The sequence below is a fragment of the Nilaparvata lugens genome, chromosome 2 (assembly GCF_014356525.2).
Source record: "Nilaparvata lugens isolate BPH chromosome 2, ASM1435652v1, whole genome shotgun sequence".
Taxonomy (NCBI): Eukaryota; Metazoa; Arthropoda; class Insecta; order Hemiptera; family Delphacidae; genus Nilaparvata; species Nilaparvata lugens.
In genome coordinates this window covers 2628147-2655846 of record NC_052505.1, presented here as the reverse complement: position 1 = coordinate 2655846, position 27700 = coordinate 2628147, and the positions used below count along the sequence as shown (strand labels likewise).

The following is a 27700-nucleotide window of genomic DNA, read 5'->3' as shown; positions in this document are numbered from 1 at the left end:
TTCAGAATGAACGACCTTGTTTTGGCATAGCCTTTATGTGAAAAGCTATAATGAGCTCCACGGCAGTGGAGAAAGATGGGGTAGCAAACGTTCCGATCATCAGCCTTGTCAATGCCCTTCTTTAGATTTAAACTTGGCTGGAACATCAAAACGAATCAAAGCCTGGTCAAAACGTTTTTAATAGAAAAAGAGATGGTTGTGGAATTTATTCATATGAAAATATGTTTTGAATGAGAATATTCTTCACTATTGAAATATCAAACTGTTTTGAATGGAAAAATATCTTTCCCTCCACCTACTGTCTAAAGTACTTACTTTACTCCCTGAAAACATAATACTAAAGTCACTTCTTCGCTCTCTGTAGTAAAAAACAGAAAACTCCCTAGGGAGGAAAAGTGACCCCATTTAAATAACATGGGAAGCATCTCTATTTTGAAACTTACATTGTTAGAGCTGATATAATTGTTACAACTTTTGCCGATAGATAGTGTAATCGCAGTGCCAATCATACGACCGGTTTTTGGGTTTCAGATTTTAGGTTATGTTGTTTAGGAAACATTGTCACCAATACGTAAGTTATTAAAATGATATTATTTGCAGTTTCTATAAAAAAATGTAGATGGAGGAAAATGTTGTGTACATCACGAGCGAAAATACGTTTTCTCCCTCAGAAAAATTGTTGCCCTCGGCTTCGCCTCGGGCTTCAAACTTTTTCCTACAGGGAGAAAAAGTCGTACTTTCCACTCTAGATATACAAATAACTATTTTATTTCACCTTCTATAGATGGTAGCTGATACAGGTTTATTGATGTAACATTAACTGCTCAATCTCGTTTGAAATCATATTTTATTAAGCAAGAAATATATTTTCAATAATTTTATGATGCATTTCCATAATTGAAATGGATTATTCTGTTGATTAATTATTAATTCTACTCTTTTGAAAGATGATCTGGCAACAGGGCAAAGCGAGGAAGAGATAGCGCTATCCACTTTGTTGAATGATAGACAAGGATAGCAATACCATTGCCAATAAAACACTGCCATTATAACGTGGACTTGACTATCCTTGACTTCACTACACTTGGCAGTGTTCAATTAGCAATGGTATTGCTATCCTTGTCTACCATTAAACAAGCTATTAGGACTATCTCTTTATCGCTTTGCTCTTGACCTTCTTCATTGAACGAGCGTTAGCGAGTCTCCACTTTCAACTCAAGACCAAAGTCGTTGTCCGTTTGTGTGTATGTTCGACAGTAGATTTTGAAAGATTAGATCAATCAGCTTTTAGATTAGATCGATCATTTTTACAGATGGACACGTTAACCGTAGGTCCCGGCTGCCTAAAAAGCAGTCGTTAGGTCATGTCAGAGGCCCTGGAATTGATCCGTTGGGACCTGAGAACTCTGACACTAGACCTGAGCCAGCCAGATCACTCGACATTATTATTTTATTATAATTTACAGATAAAGTTTGTTTAGAAGATCAATCAGCATCAAATTTTGAGAACACACATTTCTTCGACCTTCTATACAGATCAAGTTCGTTGGACAACAAAATTCAACGACTCCTTCGTCTTATCCAGTGAATAACAAATAACATTGGAAGTGCATGAGGAGAAATTTTTTTGTGATTTATCATTGAGTAAGTTTATTGCATGCACTTACTACAGTGTTTTATATACGGTTCTCCTCTCTTCTATATCTTACATCACCTCTGACGTTGTACTCTCTCTAGTCGACTGCCCCTTCATTCTTCTCCTCAGGCAACCCGCACTACACATTTTCAACCCGAAGTAAATAATATACATGTATATTAATATCATCAGCTGAGGCTATTTGGGAGCTAACACACAGACAGTCCTTCATGCTCTGACAAATGATTCCAGCTGGATGATAGTAGCTGTCTACAACAGATGATTAGCAGATTGTCGATATACCAACCCAAACAGCCATTAGTAGTTTTCACACCGATATCTCGCTGACACTACAGGACTAATTTATTTTGATGGACAGAGGAGGCAGAGGTTTATAGCTACGAGAGGTCTACTGTTCACAGAACTACTAGACTACAGAACTACAGAACTACTATTGAGTGAAACTATTCTGGTCGGTGGATTTCAGACAAGTGCTGCACTTGTTTGGAATGAATATGATATTTTGTTGCATCTCATAGCACACCTTATATCCCGTTCTGATGTTGGAGTTATTTGAGAAATCGACTCACCATAATGAAACAAGTGGAAGCTGTATCTCCATTAGAATACTTTCCAAGGATTCACATGTGTGGTAGCTTCATGAAAGCTGTTCCTTCAATTGCAATAACAGTTTCGTGAAATGTTATGTTATGAGATAGAAGAGAAACACAACAACCTGAATATGTGGTACATTTATAGTCCGAGTTATGGACGTTAATATTAACTCATCAACATAATATTATGTACATTCATGTACACGACATCACAATTCCAAAACAGGGTCGTTCATACTGGAAGTATTCGTGAGAGTACTATGTAGAAGGTGTCAGCTCCTAACATAGGCTACGCCAAAACAAAGTCGTTCATACTGAATATATATTCTTGACAATATTTGGATTATCTCTAGTGACCCCCTGCGTTCGAGAACTCGTTGATGAACTATTGTATTGTAATCTTTGAAACTTGCAACTTATAATTATGCAAAGTTGATGAAAATTATAGAAACAGCTGAATACTTCTTTCACAACAATAATCTTCATAGTAGGTTTCATTGAGGATACAATTATTGGAAATGAAAATATACTCTTCAAAGATGACTCGATCGTTTAAAGGAGACGAATTATTCATTGAACTTGGAGTTTAGTTTCAGGATGAAAGATACATTTCAAGGTGCGTACAGACTTATGCGCCACAAACACGCTCATTTCGCTTTTCATCTGCTGATATTAAGCTTACTAAATCTATATCTTTACAGACACAGTAAGATATTAATGATGAAATAAGCTTAGCATCAGCTGATGGAAAGTGGAATGCGCGTGTTCATGGCGCATTAGTCTGTATGCACCTTCAGATTGGATAGACCATTATGCTGTTATAGTATTATAAGTGATAGAATAGTATAAATAGTGAAAAATACCTGAGGATTCAAAGATAACTCTTTATCCGTGTTCATTTCTTCTGAAAAGCTACCACAATATCTTGAATATTGAATCCTATTATATCAAGCGAGCAGTATCTGTATATATTTTTATATTTGGTTATCTATATTCATAGTTATTCATCCATGTTCATCGGATCTCGAAAACGGCTCTAACGATTTTCACGTAATTTGGAACACAGTAGGCTCATGATATAATGATTAAGTTAGGCTCATGATCCGTGTTTCGGATGGACACGTTAAGCCGTCGGTCCGGCTGCCTAAAAAACAGTCGTTAGGTCATGTCAGAGGCCCTGAAATTAATCAGTTGCGACCTAAAACTCTGACCCAGACCTGAGCCAGTCAGGTCACTCGATATTATTATTATTATGATATGAAATTAGATTGCACTAAGTATCATCCTTGGAAAAACTCGCTGAACAACATTAAAAGGATGATTCATCTTCGGCTGAAACAGCTGAGACTTTCGTCGTCTGTGGATAGCAAAGACCTTGGAGAGATATTTAAGGTCTTTGGTGGATGGTGAAAAGTGAGCGAGTGATTCTGTAGAAAATAAAAATATCGCATCCCCGAAATTCATAAGCTGACGTGAAGCCAGCTGTTAAATATAAACATTTTAGACAATATTGTGTTCTGTTAACCAATAAATGAAAATCTGGTGTGGTACACTCACACAACTTTCCTTGCTCATTGAACTGGGAGCCTCATTCTTAAACGACAATAATTTGGAGGAATAACATAATACGATTGGCGGCAATATATTTGAAACTACGATCAGACTTCTATATATGTGTAATATATAATCACGGTATATAGAAGAAGACGGTAGGTGTCACGCGCATGTTTGTGCTGAATTTCCGGTGTAGGTGATTCATTCCAATCCAATCATCCGTTTTTCAACAATAAGTTTCATAGATTGCCAAAAAGGTGTAAACACTTCGGTTGGTGGCGATGACGTAATCTAGCTGGCTGGCTAGTGCGCACACATTTCATGACCCCTACCGTTCTCATCTAATTACGCGTGTATATAATTGTTTTTCAGAGAACTTTTTCCTTTGTGTTAATTGTGAATTTGATGTTTTTTTCAAAGTCGTCAAACAGCTGTTCTACAGATGAAATATCTCGACTATGTGTTCTTTTTATGAACTGCTCTACCTACCTACCTCATGCACGAGAACGAGGTTACAAAGCCCATTTCCCAAGGATGGGGTGGACCCTCCATTGGTTTTCCAGGAAAGAGACTCAAGCCAGTTGATAGAGCTGATAAATAACTATACAGGGTATGAATTTGAAAAAAAATCGGTCAATTCATTTTTGAGAAAATCGTCAAAAACGTTTTTTTAGAAATTATCCGCCATTTTTCTCAAGAATATTACGGAGCTCCTGCAATTTCCCTAGGAATGAGACTCATATCAGTTGATGGGGCTATCCATGGTATAAATTTGAAGAAAATCGTTAGAGTCGTTTTCGAGAAAACCGTAACATGGTTTTTTAGTGATTATCCGCCATTTTTCTCAAGAATATTACGGAGCTCCTGCAATTTTCCCAGAAAGAGACTCATATCAGTTGATAGGGCTATCCATGGTATAAATTTGAAGAAAATCGTTAGAGCCGTTTCGAGAAAACCGTAACACGGTTTTTTAGTGATTATCCGCCATTTTTCTCAAGAATATTACGGAGCTCCTGCAATTTTCTCAGAAATGAGACTCTGGCAAGTTGATAGGGCTTATAAATAGCTATCTAGGGTATAAATTTGAAGAAAATCGTTGGAGCCGTTTTCGAGAGCACCGTGAAAAACATGTTTTTTTAGCCATCATCCGCCATTTTTTCCGCCATTTTGAATTCAATTTTAATGAATTTCTCATTATCGGATGCTCATGGTTTAAGGACCTAAGTTTGAAATTTCAAGTCATTGGTTAATTAGGAATGGAGTTATCGTGTTCACACACACACCACACACACACCACACACACACACACCACACACACACACACACACACACACACACACACACACACAGACCAACACCCAAAAATCATGTTTTTGGACTCAGGGGACCTTGAAACGTATAGAAAACATGAAAGTGGGGTACTTTACATTTTTTGGAAAGCAATACTTCCCTTACCTATGGTAATAGGGCAAGGAAAGTAAAAATAGCCAATATTACTGTAGAAATCAGACTATAGAATCATTCATCATAAATCAGCTGTCGAGTTGATTATTAATTATATTGCATGCGAATAATAATAGTCTACTATCGATAGATAATCTAAAGTAAGCCATGAAATAACCCAAAGTGACAGTATTCTCACCAGACCTTTCTCTTCTTTCAACTCGGTCAGTTTTTATATACAACCTAATTTACAACTTTTACATCAACTAACTCTATACGTTGATATATCAATGTGCGGTTTCCGTTTTTCATTCTCTCTTGAAACTCTGTATCGGAATCATGTATCACATGACCACCTTCTCAATGAAAAACATGATTGATTTGAGGGACGAAGATGTTTAAAAGAATTGATAATAAATCCCTTTCCATAAATAACTACTCTTAGTAAGGAGTGGCCGTAGTCGAGTGGATCAGATGCTGGCTTTATGATTCAGAGGCCCGGGTTCAAATCCCGGCCCGGGCAAGAAATTTATCTCGGGCCACTCCCGTGTCTCGGATGGACACGTTAAGTCGTCAGTCCCGGCTGCCTAAAAAGCAGTCGTTAGGTCATGTCAGAGGCCCTGAAATTGATCAGTTGCGACCTGAAAACTCTGACACCAGACCTGAGCCAGCCAGCTCACTCGATATTATTATTATTTTTAATGAAAAACATGATTCATATGAGGGACGAAGATGTTTAAAAAATTTATAATAAATCCCATAAATAACTACTCTTAGTGTCACAACAATATTCCTATTAATTTCATCTGTGATTATAATTATATTGCTCATGACATATTATAATTTCTTGCTTCCCAGATCCATTGTGACTTGGTTAAACAATAACATGTTTTGTCCAACTGGCTCAATTATTTCAGACCAATTCCACAGGAATTTAGGGGACTATGGAATGAAAACGAGAGAGACTGTCTATCACCTTACTTCTCTCTCACTGGCTCTTTCACTCACTCATCCTCTCTTCCTCTTACTCTCTCTCTCTCTGCATATCACTATCTCTCACTCTCTCTCTCTCTCTCGCAGTTTCTCACCTCTCTCTCTCTCGAGTTTCTCACTCTCTCTCTCTAACGTTTTGTAGTGAGTGAGTGGGGAGGATATTTTTAATATTCTTTCCGAAGAATGGACATTGATATGTCCAAACCTCCGCCAATTTAGTAGATGCATAACAATATCTATAACAATTATCTATAGTTATATATTACAAATTACTTTTTCATATCATTACATTTCAATAATTATTTTCTTAGTCTATATTATGTAAATTCATCTATAATTTTGCTGTATTGTAGCTATTGTATATAAGTGTATAAGCCAGTATATTGTAATCTACATAAATAAAGTACTTAATCAATCAATCAATCAATCAATCAATCTCTATTTGGTAGAGAGTTAGTGGGGAGGATATTTTTAATATTCTTTCCGAAGAATGGACATTGATATGTCCAAAGCTCCGCCAATTTATGTAGATGCATAACAATATATTATCTATAGTAATTTATTACAAATTACTTTTTAATATCATATACAGTTCAATAATTATTTTCTTAGTCTATATTATGTAAATTCATCTATGATTTTGCTGTAGTGTATATAAGTGTAAGCCGTATATTGTAATCTACATAAATAAAGTACTCAATACTCACTCTCTTTGCTTTGGTAGAGAGGGGAGTGGGGAGGATATTTTTAATATTCTTTCCGAAGAATGGACATTGATATGTCCAAAGCTCCGCCAATTATGTAGATGCATAACAATTTAATTATTATCTATAGTTATTATATTACAAATTGCTTTTCATATCATTTACGTTTCAATAATTATTTTCTTAGTCTATATTATGTAAATTCATCTATAATTTTGCTGTATTGTAAGCTATTGTATATAAGTGTATAAGACAGTATATATTGTAATCTACATAAATAAAGTACTCAATCAATCAATCATCAATCTCGCTTTCTCAATTTTTCTCACTCTCAATCACTCTCTTTCTCGATCTCAAACTCCCTTACTCTCACTCACCCACTCTCTTTCTCTCTCTGAATCACTCTTCCTTCCTCTCTCTCTCATCACGAAAAGTGACGAATCAGGGAGAAGACAACGCTAATTACTTGGATGCAAAATGAGAAAGACTTGAGACAAATATTACAATAGGAGCTTGAAGCCAGAATTGCCTCCGGAGACTATAATAATATGCTCACTGCTGCAACAGGCTTCAGATGCTCAATTACCAGCACCGGTCGACATATTTCTCTTTGTTCACCACCAAACGCCTTAATTTCGGCGCATTTCCAGTTCGTTCTATATAATATAGTCTACTGGAATTTCCAGTTGTCCTATATATCGTAATAAAGACAACTAAAACACGCTGCCAAATACACCAACACTATTCTCATTAACAACTGAACATGGTGTTCTTATAGTGAGTGATATGAGAGCGCATTGTTCTCCAGAGTCAGTTGATGTTCTAGAGAAGTTAAATGCAATTTAACATTGATCATCCTATGCTAGCATAAACCCTGTTATGGGGAGTGGTATATCTATATGGTATTTGACAATTATTATGACCCTAGTCTACTAGATGGAATTTAATTATGAATTACAACTCTTCAAATGCTAATTCAATGAATGATAATTTATCAAACGAAAAATCCTAATCACAAGCTGTAAATCACCCCAAAGACTTTTTCTACTGCAAATATTGACAACAGGATTGTCAGCTTGATAAAAATTCGATGAGCTACGCTATCCAAAAACTATTTGCTAGCCCAGAATAAAAAAAAACTTAAGACAACAATTATTGTAGGGTATTCTTTTGTAAATAGAATGGAATCATATTCAGATCGATAACTGAAGAGCTGAGATATCAACTACCTAAGAAATTCTTGCAGAGTGAAACTTAGAAGGGTACCTCCAATTTCCATCTAGCTGTTAACCCTGTTGATTTCCGGGCTCAATAGTTTTTGGATAGTGTAGCTCATCGAATTTCCATCAAGCTGACAATATAGTTGTCAATATTTGTAGTAGCAGAAGTCTTCAGGGTTATTCAACAGGTAGATGGAAATTTGGAGGTATCGGGTTCAACTCCTGGGCTGGCGAATAGTTTTTGGATAGTGGTGCTCATCGAATTCCCATCTATCTGTCAACCCTGTTGTCGATATTTGCAGTAGCAGAAGTCTTTGGGGTAATTCAGAGCATTTGAATAGGATTCTCGTTTAATAATAGTTATTCAAGATCATAGTGTTTGAAACTGGAATCTATTTATCTTTTATACTGAGATGATTATTATTTGTAACCTGAAGTTATTGTGAAATAGTGAAGCTACTATTGTGGAACTATACTTTTCACAATATCTCCAGTCTGCAAGTCCAAAGCGATTCAAGTATTAAAACTTGGTGAGAAATAGCAATCAGTGATGGATCAATGAATTCAAGAATAAATATTTCCTCTATAAACTTTTCGTGTAGCTGTTCAGAAGTTGATATTGTGGTAATTATTCATATCGAATGAGAAGACTATGAAATTGTCAAAAATAATTTCTCAGTCTTCTTATTTGACTCCTATAACCTACTGTACTCATGCTATGATTATTATAAGGATGATTGTATATTCTAGAATGATGAAGAACTATTGTATGTATTGTAACTGAGCTGTAGGAATAAAATGTACATTATTTTAATTAAGAAAACAGTTGTTAGTCCTCAACACAGAGGCCCTGAAATTGATCAGTTGCGACCTGAAAACTCTGACACCAGACCTGAGCCAGCCAGGTCACTCGATATTATTATTATTTATTAAGAAATACGAGTAGTAATTGTTGTCATAACAATTCGAGGAACACTAGCTCTCCAATATTGGCTCACTACTAACAATATTACAGAGTTTTGTGAGAATAAGATGTTGATGTCGTCAATACCACTATATTTTATGAAAACCAATTTAAATTACATATCGAGGTCTCATGGCCATATCTTAGCTGAACTGTCATGAACCAGGTTCTGTAACTTGAATAGATTTCGAACAAATATAGTGGTATTGACAACATCAACATCTTATTCTTTCAATCATGGAAAAACACAACAACATTTCCACCCATACAATCATATCATTGAAACTTCCTTTCTCAACAAAATATTCTGTTTTGATTAATTTTCTTATGTACACCTCTTGACTAATTCTCTGATGATTGAATTCAATTTAATCCTCCAGTATATAAGTGTAGTGATGATCTAAATCTCGAATTTCTGACAAGGTTCATTTCAGCTAACCCAGTACCAATCAATGCAGTGGAGGATTCTTGTGGAAACTCTATCGACAAGGGGATAAGCCATGGCGGAACGACTTTGAAGCGACCTCGGAAGTTCAGGAGAAAATCTCCAACCCTACAACATACCCCAGAGAAATTAATTGACAAGTTATGTAATCTCCCCTGGTGAACTTATTCCAAGTAATAATTCTTCAAGGCTAATCCTCTTGGTGACCAGGAATGGATTTCTGCTCTCTCTATTTTTTGTCAGAATCTTATCCGGATGAGGTTCAGCGCTCTCTGTTAGGCGATTCCGGGATGAAAGTGATCGGTTTAGCATGAGCAGAGGGGCGGAGGTAGGTGAAGGTTCGGCATGAGCGGAGGGGTGGAGGTGGGTGAAGGTTCAGCATTAGCAGAGGGGCGGAGGAAGAAGGCTTTATAAGCACGCTTCACTAAACAAGAAAGTCCATCGGAAATACTGAACTACAAGAACCGGTGGGAGTGTTAGCCTCCTGTTTACACACTGCTGCCCTGTACACGAAAACCCAATATATCCGGCCACTCCGAGATAGAAATATAACTGTAAATAGATGAGAAACTCATCGGATAAGAGTCATATCAGAGCCGCAAACTTTCTACTTCTTTGAATAGATGAGAATGACAGGAAAGGTTCCCCAATATTTTCGCTATGGTTCAAACTGGCTGATGATTCCAGTTGACTTTTATCCTTGATATGGGAGATGGACTGTCTGAGTTCTCTACTGTAGAAAGAGATAGAATCTGAGTGTTATTCATAGATTGCTGTATAATGTGAAGCCAGTAGAGAAGCTGTTAGTAGATGAGTAATAATTTATTACAAATTAAAAAAATTCATAATTATCATGAATTTAGAATGAGTGAACCCAATATATGTGATCAAATTGTTCTATAATATTGTAATATGTATCATAATTTGGGAAAGAGGCAGTTTTGGATTCATTCTTCTGCTTTCCCTCAATTATATAATATTTTGATTTGTTGCTCTGTAGAATGAATAAATAAACTCTATTCTATGTTGAGAGTGATCAGTACTAAAAATTATACTTATCATACATATTGAACTAGCTCTTTATTATACTTTGGATCAATCTCAAATAATCTGGAAATGTCAATGATGAATTAATATAATACCGTGGTACTAGGATTACCATTGTATTTTTGTTATCTCAATTGGAGAATTCAGTCAATCAACTCCAAATTTTGAATAAAATGATAAATTTCAACACACTCAATTTCATTTCATCCACCATGTGAGACTCCTTATTAATCTGCTTGAGCAAATTGAAATTTTGTTGAAGGTATTAAACTCTCAACCTCAGAGCTGATACCATCAAAATGAACCATTGCATTATTTGTACTCGGTTATAGTAGTCACAGGCACACAGAAGACCCAATTCTGGTCAGCGTATTCCAGGCAAGTGAGTTAGAGTTTATCTAGAGTTTGTTTGAGTTATTTCAAGATCAATAAATAAGACAAACGCTTCACGACCATATTCGAAACAATCTACTGATCGGTCTAATTACTTCCTATTGATTTTGATCACGTTGTATTTATCATGATCAGGAAACTATAATCGTGTTATCATGATTAATATAAGCTGAATAGATTCAAGATTTCAAGTGCTGAATGAGTAGTTTGAATTGTGTTCAAATTATATAATTCAATAGGTTATATATATTTAAAAAATTGGTTCTCAAAAATATAAATGCAATTCAAAATTAATGTGATATGAATGTTCAATAAATGAAATTACAGTATCCTTCTTTTGAAAATAATATAAAATTATAGATCAAAAACACAAATTGAAACTACAAGTTTCAATGTTCCACATTATCTTCAGGTTTAAAAAAAAATTCAAATAAACGTTCTACTAATCGTTTGATATTAATGATTAATGACAACTCATTCCTTGTTGTTGAAGTCTATTGATACTGGAGGAGGTAAATAAATGTTTCCATATTTCTTTTTCAAGTAGCCTACCATATTTCAGCAGAAAAATGATTCATCCAATTCAAGAAACAAAAGAGGTTGAATATTTACAAAAGCGTGTGAATAATCCAATCTTATAAGCATACTTGATGTGAAACTAAAAGAACATTCCTCCAACCTTCCTCATAACAGTACACCTAATTGTAAATTCCATAAGCTATTCAAAGAGATTCATCTTGTGCCACTCCTGAGTTTCGGATGGACACGTTATTTCGTCGGTCCTGGCTGCCTGGAAAATAGTCGTTGAGTCATGTCAGAGGCCCTGAAATTGATCAGTTGCGACCTGAACCAACCAGCCAGGTCACTCGATATTATTATTTATTTAAGTCTATAGAGAGTTTTATATTAAAAAGTCTAAAAAGTGGTAAAAGGTTATAAAAAAGCCACTTTGTTCCGTGGATGCTTTTTTTTACAAGAGAAAAGATTATTTGATCAAAATGAGAGGAATGGTTTTTAAGCGAAAATAGATGTAAAATTTCTAATAGGGATTCAGTTAAAAAATTGTATTGTTGGTTTTCATGTAAAAAGATTGAGTGGCATATAATCATAATACAAAGTTAAAGATAGTTTCTTTATAAGGCTCTCTTACAGCTGGTAGTGATCTCCAATATTAATCAAAGGACGCAAATTAATTGTGGGATATTTATCAGCCAATTTGAAAGCTGAAATACTGATAAAAATCTGAAGAAAATAATCCTACAGTTGCTAAGAAGAAGGTTGATCTTCACTGTTTATCAAAGGACGCAAATTCATTGTTGAATGTCTATCAGCCAATTCGAAATCGTCATTCTTTTTTCTTTATTGATTGATACAATGAGTACATCATAAAAATGATAGGGAGAGAAAAAATAAGGTAACCTTGTGCTATTCCTCTCTCAAATTTAGATAAGGTTACACATAAACTGAAGTAAGTCTTGTGGTTGTTCACTTCACAAAATTCTCAGTCATTCTCAAATTGTAAAATTGTAAATTTCTCCAAATTCTAAAATGGTAGAGAAAATATTATCCAACAGTACCTTAGAGGCAGTTTATTCAGTTTATTGGTTTCTTCACAAACCTGTATAAGAATGCTTGACTTTGTTAGAACCATACTTATAACCATTATTGAGTTACCGTTTGAAACCGTTTAGTTTCGTTTACGCTTAAAGACTCAGTCCAGAGAAAAGTCACGAACATCTATTTTGTTAAATATGTCACTATAATAATACTGCAGTTACCAGCTCCATTCTTTGCTATTGAGACATCACAGACACGAAATAAAAATTAATTAATAAATAAAAAATTCATAAACGGGTAAAACAATTTCAATGAATTTTTGAGAAAAATTTAGACAATTTGCTATCGGGATCGATCTGGATCTGAAAAATGCGACTAATATCATATCAACCTTCCGGTGGTCGCGCCCTACTCAATCACACAAGCAGTCGCGTGTTGTATTTTGTACAACATCCAATTTTCCAAGTGTTATGTACTCTGTTTACTGTCGAAACATATTAATCAATTGTATGATTACTTTTTCCAACTTTTTGAATTATTATTTTACGCTTATGAACATTTGTATGATTACCATTTCATAGTCCAATAAGGTCCATCAAACAAAGCCATCAATTTCGTGATATTGGTTAATTTACAGTCCCCGTAAACAGTCTTTCCCTATCTTATGCATGGTGCGCATGGCACCTAAAAACTGAAACATCGCTCGGTTGATACTGCAACTCAGTGGAGTGATGGGGGGAAAGTTTCGGAATGCTTAGGTGACTTATCCACTGACACCACTCAAAAGTTCTGTGCAACAAAAAACCGACACTGTTGTACTTTTTACAACTGCATGACTGTCGGAAGGTCAATAAGGGCGAGATCCCATCATGCATTCAGGACAGTTTTGGACGAGACTACATTTGCTAAAGAAAATGTGCGAGAGATCTTTTTACTTAGGGCTACTTTTGAATATGAATGAAAATAGGAATCTGTTCATTGATTTCTTTTATAGAGACAATGAATCTAGGAAAACAATTGAGACAATGCTCTACTGGCAATGATATTGATCTCACAACTGCGACTAATGATATATCAATAAGGGTGATACCACATTGGTCGTTTTTCCAGGTGTTTCTAGACGAGTCGGCAGGGCAGGAAGATCTCCTGTTATTGATCAGGTTGGAATTTATTCCAAGTTGGACCCTTCCACTTGTGTATATGAAGAAAATAGTTAAAGATCATATGAATAAAGGATATTTTCCCTGGAAATAACTCTTTAAAACCCTACCAAACATTCCCTACCAGACAATTCCCTACCAGACGTTTGCTTCTCAGCTTCACTTGTGTATAATATGAATAAAATAGTTGAAGAATCTATAAATAAAGGATATTCCCCATTGAAAGACCTAATAACCACCCTGCAATTCTTCACCAAACATTAGTTTCTCTGCCATTCGCTTTTGTCGAGAAATAAATTCCAAACAATTCAAAATCAGAAATTGGATAGAACTCTCTATCTACAGTAAGGTCCACGTTATAATGACAGTGTTTCATCAGCAATGGTATTTCTATCCTTATCTCTCGCTCACCAAAATGGATATGGCTATCTCTTCCTTGCTTTGCTCTCTTGCCAGATCGTCTATTCTGCCATTCGCTTCTGTCGAGCAAAAAATTTAAAACAATTCTATAGTGAGGTCCACTTTATAATGGCAGTGTTTCATCAGCAATGGTATTTATTAATTTATACATTGATATATAGGTTACAATATCATTCTATACTATGGATGATTGGGGAAGGAACAACAGGCTTGAAGACCAAAACTGTTCCTTTCCCAAATTTGGATAGAAATTGTCCGAAAAAAGGTTATGTTTAAACTTCATGATTTTTGTCTAATTTCGAGCCAAAAATATTTCTTAACTAGGAATTTAGAATTTAGGAAAGTTGAATACCAAATTATTCAAGAATACTTCACCGAATCATCACTAATAACTGAAAAATATTGTATTAACTAGCCGTCAGGCTCGCTTCGCTCGCAATATCCGTCTAGCCAGGGGGCTCCGCCCCCTGGACCCCCGACTGGATAGTCCAAGCATGAGATCAGCAGGCTCGCTTCGCTCGCCTGCATTTTTCATTTGAGCATTTTTATCATATGTTAGGACAATCCAGTTGGGGGTCCAGACTGGCTAAGCGGATATGGCGGGCGAAGCGAGCCTGACGGCTAGTAATATAATATTCCCAGGATTCAGTGCCCAATCAATTTTTCCGCGATAAATGCATTTAAATCTGCAACTTGGTGCCAACCTAACAAAGTCAACTAAACTTAATGCCAACCTGACAAAATTATTAATTTAGTTGCCAGTTGTTAACAACTGTTTCGAAGAGGTACTCTATCTAGATTATAGTTCTATAGTAGCATATGATATGGAAATTTCAATTTTATAATCAAGAGATTGGGAGAAGAAGAATATACATGCTAAAAGACGAACTCTAAACCCTTAAAAACAACTTTTAGAGTTGAAATATTGCCAAAAGATTTCTTAGTGGGCCTCTAAAGGGCCAACTGAACATACCTACCAAATTTGAACGTTTTTGGTCCGGTAGATTTTTAGTTATGCGAGTGAGTGAGTGAGTGAGTGAGTGAGTGAGTGAGTCAGTCAGTCAGTCAGTCAGTGAGTGAGTGCCATTTCGCTTTTATATATATAGATAAATTATTATTCAAAAATTATATATATATATATAATTATATATAGTTATATATAATTTTAAAACGTGGAAAGAAACTCAAACTTACTCCTAAAACAACAGCTGTCTATCCTTGTCTATCATTCAACAAAGCGGATAGCACTATCTCTTTCTCGCTTTTCTCTGTTGCCAGATCATCTTTTAACAATGTAGAATTGATTATTAATTGACAAAATATTCCATATTGATTATGAAAATTAATTGAGAAAATATTGAAAAATATAATTCCTTGCATAATAAAATATAATTGATTATTCTTAACCGATAATGAACCGTTAATATTACATCAATAAACCTGTATCATCTACCGTCTATAGAAGGCATTGAAAAGACAGAGGTTCAGCAACGTTGTTCTTCTATGATTTTCCACTGCCATTATAACGTGGACCTCACTATGGTCAGAGTTCAATGTATGGTGAGTCTAATGAGCACTTGAATTAATTGTTACAAAAATTATAATTATTATTTTACGAAAATCCTAAATAAATAGCGCTGCTATCCAGAGATTGTCAGTTTGGTGTAAGGGTAAGCATTCCTGACTAGCAATTGGGAGGTACCGGGTTCGATTCCCGGGCTGGCAACTAATTTTTGGATAGTAGTTCTCATCGAATTTCCATCTAGCTGTTAACACTGTTGTCAATGTCTGCAGTAGCAGAAGTCTTCGGTGTGACTTACAGCATTTATTTAGGATTTTCGTTAAATAATAATTATATATCAATTCATTCTCTATTTAATTCCATCTGTATAAAAAATTATAACTTTTGTACAATATCGACCGTATATTATAGAAGACAGAGGATCGGCAACATATTTATTTATTTATTATTTATTATTATTATTTATTTATTATTTATTTATTATTATTTATTTATTTATTTATTTATTTATTTATTTATTTATTTATTATTTATTTATTTATTTATTTATTTATTTTTTATTTATCTATTGTACAAAATTCATTTCTATTTTTTTCTATTTATTTCCCTCCTATCTTTTCCTGCTGCCGTTATAACGTGGACCTCACTATAGATCAGAAATTGGATAGAACTTCCTATCTAGGTTTACAATTCCAGATTACAAATTGGACAGTACACGTAGGTGATAAATTTTGATAACTTCAATTTTTACAACGATGCAGAAAGCTAATTTCATTCAGTGTGTCTACCTGGGAATGGGCTTCAGAGTTAACTGTGGGATTGCCACTTCACAATTGAGCCGTTCTCGATAGAAAGGGAGGCACTGTCCAATAAATTCCCCAAGTACACTCCGCTTCTGCAAGTAATCCATTAACCGGAGAGACATTTAGAGAATACATTTAGATACAAATTCGCAGCGTCAATATGGTGAGTTGGACTAGATCTGCTCACTGAATTACACTACCACTTCTACAGTATTCCACAGTACTCCATTCTGTTTGGATCTAGTCCATAAACTAACCCCAGGAAACATCAGGCGCCAAACAATCAAGGTACAAACAAGATGGACGGTATTAGTGGTTTGGTAATGAAGTATTCTATTCTACTCCAGGATAACTGAACCCTGATCTCTGTAGTCAAATTTGAATAAATAAATGAAGGAATTTATCGATCGAAATTCATCACATTTTTGAAAATAATCAGGTAAATGTTAATACATTTCCATTGTCAGCATTTTCTCCTTGGCAGAGTGCCGTCATGAGGTGTTGGCAAGCTATTTATATATGAATTCAACTGAATTTGACTGTAGTCAAACCTAACTGAATCTAATAATTTATGTCGACCAATGGAGCAATTTATCAAAGCAATTAGTATTCTTGTAGACTTGAGTTCAAAGGCCACAGCCTACATTCAAATGAAGATTAAAGTTGAAGGTTTGGAGATAAAATCGGCTACAATAACAGCCCAATCCTATTATACTAGTAGTCCTGTGAACAGTTGACCTCACGCAGTATTCTCATCCACAAGTACCTGATTGGAACTATAGACCTTATGGAAATACAGCAATAGACTGGCTTCTCCACACATCTGTGTAATCACTTGTCAGCTGATTTATGATGAATAATCCTATAGTCTGATTTTTACTCCAATATTGGCGTATGAAGGAGGCTCCTTTTCCCTTTTATATTATCCTTGAAATGCAAAATTTCCAAGAACCTTGTATATACGTCGACGCGCAATTGGAAAAGGAGCATACCTGTCAATTTTCATGAAAATCTATTACCGCGTTTCGCCGTAAATACGCAACATAGAAACATATTAACATTTGAACATTCAAACATTTAAAAATTCAAACATTAAGAGAAATGCCAAACCGTCGACTTGAATCTTAGACCTCACTTCGCTCGGTCAATTAAGCGAGCAATTTCTGTATTTTTATATTTATATTTATATCTGGTTATTTATGCTCAACGGATCCCCAAAACGGCTCTAACGGTTTTCACGAAATTTGGAACATAGTAGGTTTATGATATAAAAATTCGATTGCACTAGGTCTCATCCTTGGGAAAGCTTGCTGAACGACATTAAAAGGATAATTCATCCTTGGGAAACAGACGATAATTTCGTCGTCTCTTGATAACAGAAGATGCGTGGCCTATGTGGGAGAGAGACAGAATCATTTCCAGCTGTGTAATCATAATCAATCAGCGAGAGATTTTATCTAGCTAGACAATTTGATCAATTTGATCAACATAATCTGATTTGTTGACATGACATGATAATCCTCCTAAACTGGAGTATATTATCATAATTTTCAAAGTTGATCATTATTTGACAATTTCAAGTCGATTAGTGAGTGTTATTTTGTTATTAAATTTGGTTTGTATATAATCTGAATTAGAAATTTTTTGTTTTCGAATGTTTGAACAGGAAATTGAACCTGAATTCAAGTGTATGGAACATAACTACTTTCTGGACTATCCATAAATCAAAATTTGGGAAAGAAACAGTTTTTGGCTGTGGTTGTTACTACTTCCTCAATAATTTTAAAGAATTGTGTTTGGTTTATCAGAAGTCAATAAATGAATAACGAGCGAAGCTCGGTGCCCCGATAATGGAGTAATTATTTATCAAGGCCTATGTTATCGGTATTCTTGTGGACTTAAATGCAGAGGCTAGAGGCTACATTCGAATTAAGATTCAAGTTGAAAGTTCAAAGATAAAATCGGCTACAATATCAGCCCAATATCCATCAATTCTGCAAACATTTCATTAAAAACGTTCCCAACAATGATAGAATATCAAGATTGTTTTTTGGTCCTGCAAAATTATTCCCTCAATATATGAATATTTCCCATTTTAGTGATAACAATTTGAAATATGTCTTTTATGTTTGGTTTTGAAGCATCTAAATTTGGAAATTTACTTTGTGAAAATAATTAAGGACTCAAAAGTTTGTTAAGTGAACAACTACAAGACTCAACCTATATGGGACTGTGTTAACTTATCTAAATTTGGGAGAGGAATAGCACAAGGTTATTCTCTCCATATCATTCTGATGATGTACTTACTAGTAGTTCTGTGAACAGTAGACCTCGCGCAGTTTTAACGACGTCCCAAACCATGAGCACATCCACACTGATACACTAACTATTTATTTGATCAGATCATGCTTACACAAGATTTAATTATCATATAATGCTTTCCGGAATTTGGAAAACCAGAAGACATCTAGGCGCCCAGACGAGCTGTTATAAGTTCTTTGCATCCTATTCAATAGTGCATAGAAATTGCATTCAATGAGGCATGCAATTTATAGTCTACACAGCTGCTAATTTTTACCAAGTTACATTGAGATATTGAATCGCATGCGTCATGGCATGCAATTTATAGTCAACTCGACAGCTGATTTATGATGAATAACTCTATAGTCTGATTTTCACTCCAATATTGACGTATGAAGGAGGCTCCATTTTCTATTTATATTATCCTTGAAATGCAAAATTTCCAAAAACCTTGTATATACGTCGACGCGCAATTTAAAAAGGAAAATACCAGTCAAATTTCATGAAAATCTATCACCGCGTTTCGCCGTAAATGCGCAACATATAAACATATGAACATTTAAACATTCAAAATTTTCAAGAACCTTGTATATACGTCGACGCGCAATTTAAAAAGGAACATACCTGTCAAATTTCATGAAAATCTATTACCGCGTTTTGCCGTAAATGCGCAACATATAAACATGTGAACATTTAAACATTCAAACATTTAAACATTTGAACATTAAGAGAAATGATAAACCGTCGACTTGAATCTCAGACCTCACTTCGCTCGGTCAATTATATCAATCAATAAATGCATTTCAACTGTTTCCATTGAATACCAATCAACGTTACTCAAATCACTGAGTAATCAACAACGTATATTTTCTCTCTTCTTTGCTCGAATATATTCTATGTGCTCTTACCTTATCACTAATATATTCTCGTCTCTTTCATCACCATGCCTACACTAATTTCAAGAAGAGTTCAGTCCCTGACTTGAACGAAAAGTTTCATCAGCTCTCAAACTCGATTCCTCTCTAAATAGAGTCTCATGCGTCAAACATAAATAGGCCTGGAGCGATTTCAGCATGAGTAAACACTGATATGTAGTCGGAACGTATTTGGCTCATCCAGTGAGCAAGTTGAGATAGCTCAAAGCTTAGAAGAGATAGCAAGAAACAGTCGTCTCATGACAATATTGTATTATTTGCGTAGACTTTTCAATATAATACAACCCTTTGACTTCATGCACAGATATGTAAGAGAGTACATATCTGAGACTGATATTCATTTATAGAAAGTACCTATGAAGTGAGAACCACGTTATAATGACAGGGAAGGAAGATAGGAGAACAACGTTGCCGATCCTCTTTTCTTGTCAATGCCTTTCATAAGCGGTAGCTGATACAGGTTTATTGATCCTATTATTATATTAAGCGAGCAATTTCTGTATTCATATATCTGGTTATTTTTATATCTGGCTATTATTATATCTGGCTATTTTCATATCTGGCTACTTTTATATCTGGCTCTCTATGTTTAACGGATCCCAAAAACGGCTCTAACGATTTTCACTAGATTTGGAACATAGTAGGTTTATGATATAGAGATTTACTTTTTGTGTAGTTGAGAAGTTGATATTGTGGTAATTATTCATATTGAATGAAAAAGACTAAGAAATTGTCAAAAAACCACTGATTTATTGATAATATTAGAAAGACCGGTTTCGGTTATTACACCATTGTCAATCTCTGATAAACTAAAACCAAATACAAGAGCAGCAGAATTTATACTAGTAGGCGAGTACTGCTAATGGTCGAGGGCAAGAACGCCTGCTATTGGCCTAGTCAGACAGTCTCCTCCCCCTCAACGGTGTGACAAAATGGCGGCTTAAGCAACAGAATCGCCATGATAATAAAATTTACTTCTAGTACAAAATAAGAACCAAGAAAACAAGTGTGAAAGATAATAAAACAAAATATGTAAATGGAAAAACTATTGACTAATGTATGCTTACAATTTTATGATAAAACTAAATTTGTAGTGTTGTACTGGTTGAAATGAATCTGGTCATTTAAACTATACTGGGAATTTTCCTTAATTACTCTTGTTATTTCTAAAGCCTCTAGAATATTCAAAGATCTGCCTTTGTTATTAACATGCAGAAACTCAACAAAATGGGGAATCTAACTTTGCTGAACATTTGATAAAAAATAATCACAAGTTCACAGTTAAGGAGAATGTTGAGTTTCTGCATGTTAATAACAAAGGCAGATCTTTGAATATTCTAGAGGCTTTAGAAATAACAAGAGTAATTAAGGAAAACTCCCAGTATAGTTTAAATGACCAGATTCATTTCAACCAGTACAACACTACAAATTGCTCTTGTATTTAGTTTTAGTTTATCAGAGATTGACAATGGTGTGATAACCGAAACCGATCTTTCTAATTATTAATAAATCAGTGGTTTTTTGACAATTTCTTAGTCTTTTTCATTCAATATAAAGATTCAATTGCACTAGGTGTCATCCTTGAGAAAACTCGCTGAACGACATTAAAAGGATAATTCATCCTTGGCTGAAACAGCTGTGTATAGTAAAAAGGTGAGTATGTGAAAAATCAAAATATAGCATCCCCGAAATTCATAAGATGACGTATATAGCCAGCTGTGAAATATAAACACGATCATTTTAGAGGATGTTGTGTTTTGTTTATCAATGAATAGAAATAACGACCAAAGCTTGGTGCCCCGACATTGTAATATTAACTGTTTATTCTCGTTTAAAATGATCAATTATATTCCATCAAACAATAAATTATATTCTTCAATGATTTCATAAAGAATTTGCATAATTTAGATGGAATATTTTGTTAATACTTGATTAATTCAATATGAAGTGATAATTGAGTGTTATATTTAAATATAGTTTGGTGTTTCAATTTATTTCTCTAAATTCAAAATGTTTAGCTTATATATATTTTTGGACGAAAATTGAACTTGAACGTTTTACAGTAGAAACATAACCTACTTTTTGGACATTTTATCAATTTATCAAAATCTGGGAATAGAATAGATTTGGGCCAAGCCTATTGTTCCACCCCAATCATATTTATATGATTTGTGATTCTGTCCTCGAATGAATGGATAAATAGATATAAATTGATTATCAATTATATATTGTTAAAAGACGATCTGACAACAGAACAAAGCGAGAAAGAGATAGCGCTATCCGTTTTGTTGACAAGGATACCAATACCATTGTTAATCAAACACTGCCATTATAACGTGGACCCTACCAAAGAAAGTATCTATATTAGTGAGAATCAGGTTACAATGGCAGGGGAGAAAGATAGGAAAACAGTATTGCCGATTCTATGTCTTACCACTGCCTTCTATAGAGAATAGCTTATACCGAGAATATCTGATGTAATATTAACTGTTCAATCTTGTTGAGAATGACCAATTAGATTTAATTTGTCAAGAAAATATAATTTCCAATCATTGGGTAACAGAGTTTTATACGATCTTGTTCAAAATAATCAGTTACATTCTATTCATCAAGAGAATATAATTTCCAATCATTGGGTAACAGAGTTTTATACCATCTTGTTCAAAATAATCAATTACATTCTATTCATCAAGAGAATATAATTTCCAATCATTGGGTAACAGAGTTTTATACCATCTTGTTCAAAATAATCAATTACATTCTATTCATCAAGAGAATATAATTTCCAAATCTTTGGGTAACAGAGTTTTATACTATCTTGTTCAAAATAATCAATTACATTCTATTCATCAAGAGAATATAATTTCCAAATCTTTGGGTAACAGAGTTTTATACTATCTTGTTCAAAATAATCAATTACATTCTATCCATCAAGAGAATATAATTTCCAAATCATTGGGTAACAGAGTTTTATACCATCTTGTTCAAAATAATCAATTACATTCTATTCGTCAATAAAATATAATTTCCAATTATTGGGTAACAGAGTTTCATACCAAGGCAGAGTTTCTGCCATGCCACTGTATTTTATAGACGATGGCTGTTACCGCTATATTTGAAGTGTGATAATAAAAATTATTCATAGAGTATGTTCGTTGATAAACTATAAATAGTAGGAGAGTACCCATCACAGACATAATACTGTAAATATCATTTTTACTTTCCTTGCCCTATTACCATAGGTAAGGAAAGTAGGCCTATTGCTTTCCGAAAAAAATTAAGGTACCCCAATTTCTAAATTTCTTTACGTTTCAAGCTCCATTGAGTCCAAAAAAGTGGTTTTTGGGTATTGGTCTGTATGTGTGTGTGTGTGTGTGTGTGTGTTGTGTGTGTGTGTGTGTGTGTGGTGTGTGTGGTGTGTGTGTGTGTGTGTGTGTGTGTGTGTGGTGTGTGTGTGTGTGTGTGTGTGTGTGTGTGTGTGTGTGTATGAGTGTATGTGCGTCTGTGTACACGATATCTCATCTCCCAATTAACGGAATGACTTGAAATTTAGAACGTAAGGTCCTTACAATATAAGGATTTATATTACAATAAAAGGACACGAACAATTTCGATCAAATGCGATTCAAGACGGCGGCTAAATTGGCGAAAATGTTGTCAAAAACAGTGTTTTTCGCGATTTTCTCGAAAACGGCTCCAACGATTTTGATTAAAGTTATACCTGAAATAGTCATCGATAAGCTCTATCAACTGCCACAAGTCCCATATCTGTATAAATTCCAGGAGCTCCACCCCATCAATGCAGATAGATTCCCAATTATCAGGCTTCAGATACAATTGAAACAAAGAAAATCAAGTGGAGAGTAGATTGAACATGAAAATCTCTACAATTAATGTTCAGTAACATTTTCACCTAAAATTAAAAATAAGCTTTAAATTCGAGAAAATGTGATTATTCAATTGCAAATTATTGTTGATTCTATTAAATCATTCACTATGAAGAGATAGCAGACCTCATGTGTGTCTCCAGCGTTATTGCCCTGTCACCAGCTGGCTCAAATATTTAAATAGTAGACTTGAGATGCGTGGGAACACTAGCGTCAGTGATCAATTTTCATAACGGCAAGGAAAGTTGTGTGAGTGCGCCACACCAGATTATTATTCGTTGATAAACTATAAATAGTAGGAGAGTACCCATCACAGACATAATACTGTAAATATCATTTTTGTCGTAGTCATTCAATCTCAGCTGTTTTCTATGCATGAAATCATGCCGGTAAACGGCTGTTTGCAGAACAAATGAACATAACGATGAACAGAACAATGATTCTCATAACAAATTACTCTACTGTAATGAAACCATATGTTTCCTTCACAGTCGAGTATGTTCCCTAGTTTGACAATAGAAACAGCAAAACTGCTCCAAAAAATCACCTTCAGCACTCCAGGTGGAAGTTTTGTCAACTTCCATAGATTTCAGATTTGGAATTTGTGAACTAGGTTATGTTTGTAGAATGCATGTAGTAACTTCAGTACAAGCAGGTAATGCTTTCTATTTCTCATTATTATTCTTCTCTAGATTATTATGACAATAAATAGTGTACGTTACTTGGACGTGAATGTCTTTTGCAGAGCTCGAATGAAACTCTAGTCTCGGTTACGCCTCGACTAGAAACATCATTCTCGCCTGAAAAAGGCCCCTTCCCGTCCATGTAACGTAAAATACTATTTCATTTATTCATGTTACAGACAACAATTAAACCCATTCCTTGTACGATGTGTTTTCATGTGATGTATTTCCACACGATTCAATTATTATACATCACAAGATACTTATTCCTGATCAAAGGAACTCAATATTCTGTTGTATTTTGAAAGTTACACTGAATGACGAATAAGGTTGTAAATATTATTTCTCATTGAACATCTGATTGATTGATTGATTGATTGAGTACTTTATTTATGTAGATTACAATATATAACTTACTGGCTCATATACTTATATACAATAGCTTACAATACAGCAAAATTATAGATGAATTTACATAATATAGACTAAGAAAATAATTATTGAACTGTATATGATATGAAAAAGCAATTTGTAATATGATAACTATGCATAATAATCATATTGTTATGCATCTACATAACTGATATCTGATAAGAGTTTCAAGGATACCATCATTTGTGGATGTGATGATGGCTCAATTATTTGTGAATGATTGATTGGTGGAGTGAGAACATATTAACCATTTTACAATAATTCGGAATCATTGAATCGAAGCTCTTCCCTGATTGAAAGAAGAAGAAGACTTTGGTGTTAACGCGACTCTACTGAAGCTACATTAGTAGCTGATGTACAGCTTTTAGTGAACCATAGCCACCTGCAATACAAGGCCCCGGCCTACAATATTGCAACGTCGCAGTGTAGGCCTAGAATCTAATACATGATTGGTGGAAAAGATTTGAAAAATACCAGCTGATCTTTTTCACCAATCATGTATTAGATTCTAGGCCTACGCTGCGACGTTGCAATATCGTAGGCCGGGGTCTTGTATTAGAGGTGGCTATGTAGTGAACACAATGAACCGAACCGTTTTAGAACAGATGACATTTTCGAAATTGATTCATGAATTGGCTGCAACTTATCATTTATATTACTTACTTATTATTATTCTATTATATTTTGTACCTCTCATCACTGTGTTGTATTCAAATTGTTCTATTGCCTCAAAATAATACACAAAAAATGTGAAATAAACACAAATAAAGTCTAAGATACAAACTTGGTAGAAATTCAAACTGGCAGATTTCATACATTTTCTGCCAGAATAACTCTGATTTTTTATTTTATTGATTGTTGTGACTATTTTTCAAAGGTGGAATAGGAATCAGATTTATTTTCTCTTCGATAAGGTTTATTATTTTGAAAATTCATTGAGTTTCAACACAATTACAAATCATATTCAAACGCAATAAAAGTTTTGAAGTATCCTCTTATTCCATCACAAAACTAAGTCTATTAACTAAGTCACACACACATCGATTTTTGACGTACGATTTTTTGGCGTCCATATGAATCCTATTGGATTGAACTGATGATGTGAAACAGATGATGTCTGTCAAGTTCCGTTTAATCTGATAGAATTCTTAAGGACGTCAAGTAATCTTACGCCCAAAAATCGATGTTTGTGTGAATAGAGTTAGTGTTGTGATGGAATAAAAGGATACTTCAAAACTTCTATTGCGTATGAATATTATTTGTAATTGTGTTGAACCTCAATGAATTTTCAAAATAATAAACTTTATTGAAGGGAAAATAAGACTGATTCCTATTCTACCTTTGAATAAAAGCTACAAAAGGCTTGACTGGCTTCAGTCCCAAAGAAAGGAAAATGTTTTTACTTCTTTTACCTTGTGCTTCATCTGGCTAATTCAAGATCGTGAATAGCTCTAATAAGTAGGTTATAATCTTGGCCAGAGTATGGAAATTCCTGTTTCTTTCAAAGGGACATTTGTCAATCATGAATACTTTCTCCTAATAAGTGAATAATTCCAGCCCAGAAATAAAAATTTCTTGTTTTTTTTTTGAACGAACATTTAAAAAATGTCTGTGATCGATGTCACTTTCAGTGGCAGCAGAATGAGAAGTCAAACCTAGTGAAACCAAACTCTGCCGATAAAGACACTGACACATTCAAAGGCATAAACTTACACAAGCAAGAACCCTGCTCCCCGCTTCAAAGCTCAGTCACACAAAGCACAACACAAAAAATACAGAGGGTACAAAGAAGGAAGGGTTTAGAGAATACTGTCTCTCTTCAGTTCCCCAACATTCCAGGCTACAACGCCCTCGTTCGCGCACGCTCTCAAACGCTCGCAAACACTCGCACACGTTCGCACACGTTCGCACACGTTCGCGAACACTCGCGCACGTTCGCACATCGTAGCCAAGTTCCCTTGTCTCAGGCTAATTGATGCACTACAATGTCAACCGTGACAATCTTCATGTCGTTTGCTGAAACCCACCAATAGTTTGGCGAGAAAGAGAGAGGACTGTAGAAAGGAGATAGCGCTTTTTTCATCACTACAACTAGAGATTTTTTCATTGTGTTTCCGACCATAGTGCGAGAGAATTGGGAATATGATTTGAAATGGCTGTATTCATGTAGGTGACTGTATATTTCTCATAATATGAGGGAAATAATTGGTAGATATGGATTGAATTTCTGAGGTGCATCTTAGAAACGGTCTGGAGATTATCGTATAGTAAGGTGGACGTGATAATGGAAGTTTTTTATTAACATTGGTGTTACAGTTTTTTTCTGTAAATAGTGCAAGAGAATCGAGTACATTATCATTTTCCTTGCCCTATTACCATAGGTAAGAAAAGTATTGCTTTCCGAAAAAAAATTAGGTACCCCAATTTCTAAATTTCTATACGTTTCAAGGTCCCCTGAGTCAATAAAGTGGTTTTTGGGTATTGGTCTGTGTGTGTGTGTGTGGTGTGTGTGTGTGTGTGTGTGGTGTGTGTGTGTGTGGTGTGTGTGTGTGTGTGTGTGTGTGTGTGTGTGTGGTGTGTGTGTGTGGTGTGTATGTGTGTGTGTGTGTGTGTGTATGTGTGTATGAGTGTATGTGCGTCTGTGTACACGATAATTCGTCTCCCAATCAACGGAATGACTTGAAATTTGGAACTCGAGGTTCTTACACTATAAGGATCCGACACGAACAATTTCGATCAAATGCAATTCAAAATGGCGGCTAAAATGGCGAAAATGTTGACAAAAAAAGGGTTTTTTGAGATTTTCTCGAAAACGGCTCCAACGATTTTGATAAAATTCATACCTAAAAAATTCATTAATTAGCTCTATCAACTGCCACAAGTCTCATATCTGTGAAAATTTCAGGAGCTCCGCCCCATCTATGCAAAGTTTGATTTTAGATTCTCAATTATCAGGCTTCAGATACAATGTGAACAGAAAATTTCAA

At 34.8% G+C, this 27700-nt stretch overlaps 1 protein-coding gene across 1 annotated transcript in view; it reads right to left on the bottom strand.

Annotated features, from left to right (window-relative positions):
• LOC111053690 (probable G-protein coupled receptor CG31760) overlaps positions 1-27700 on the bottom strand; it is a 463503-nt gene that overhangs the window by 229998 nt on the left and 205805 nt on the right.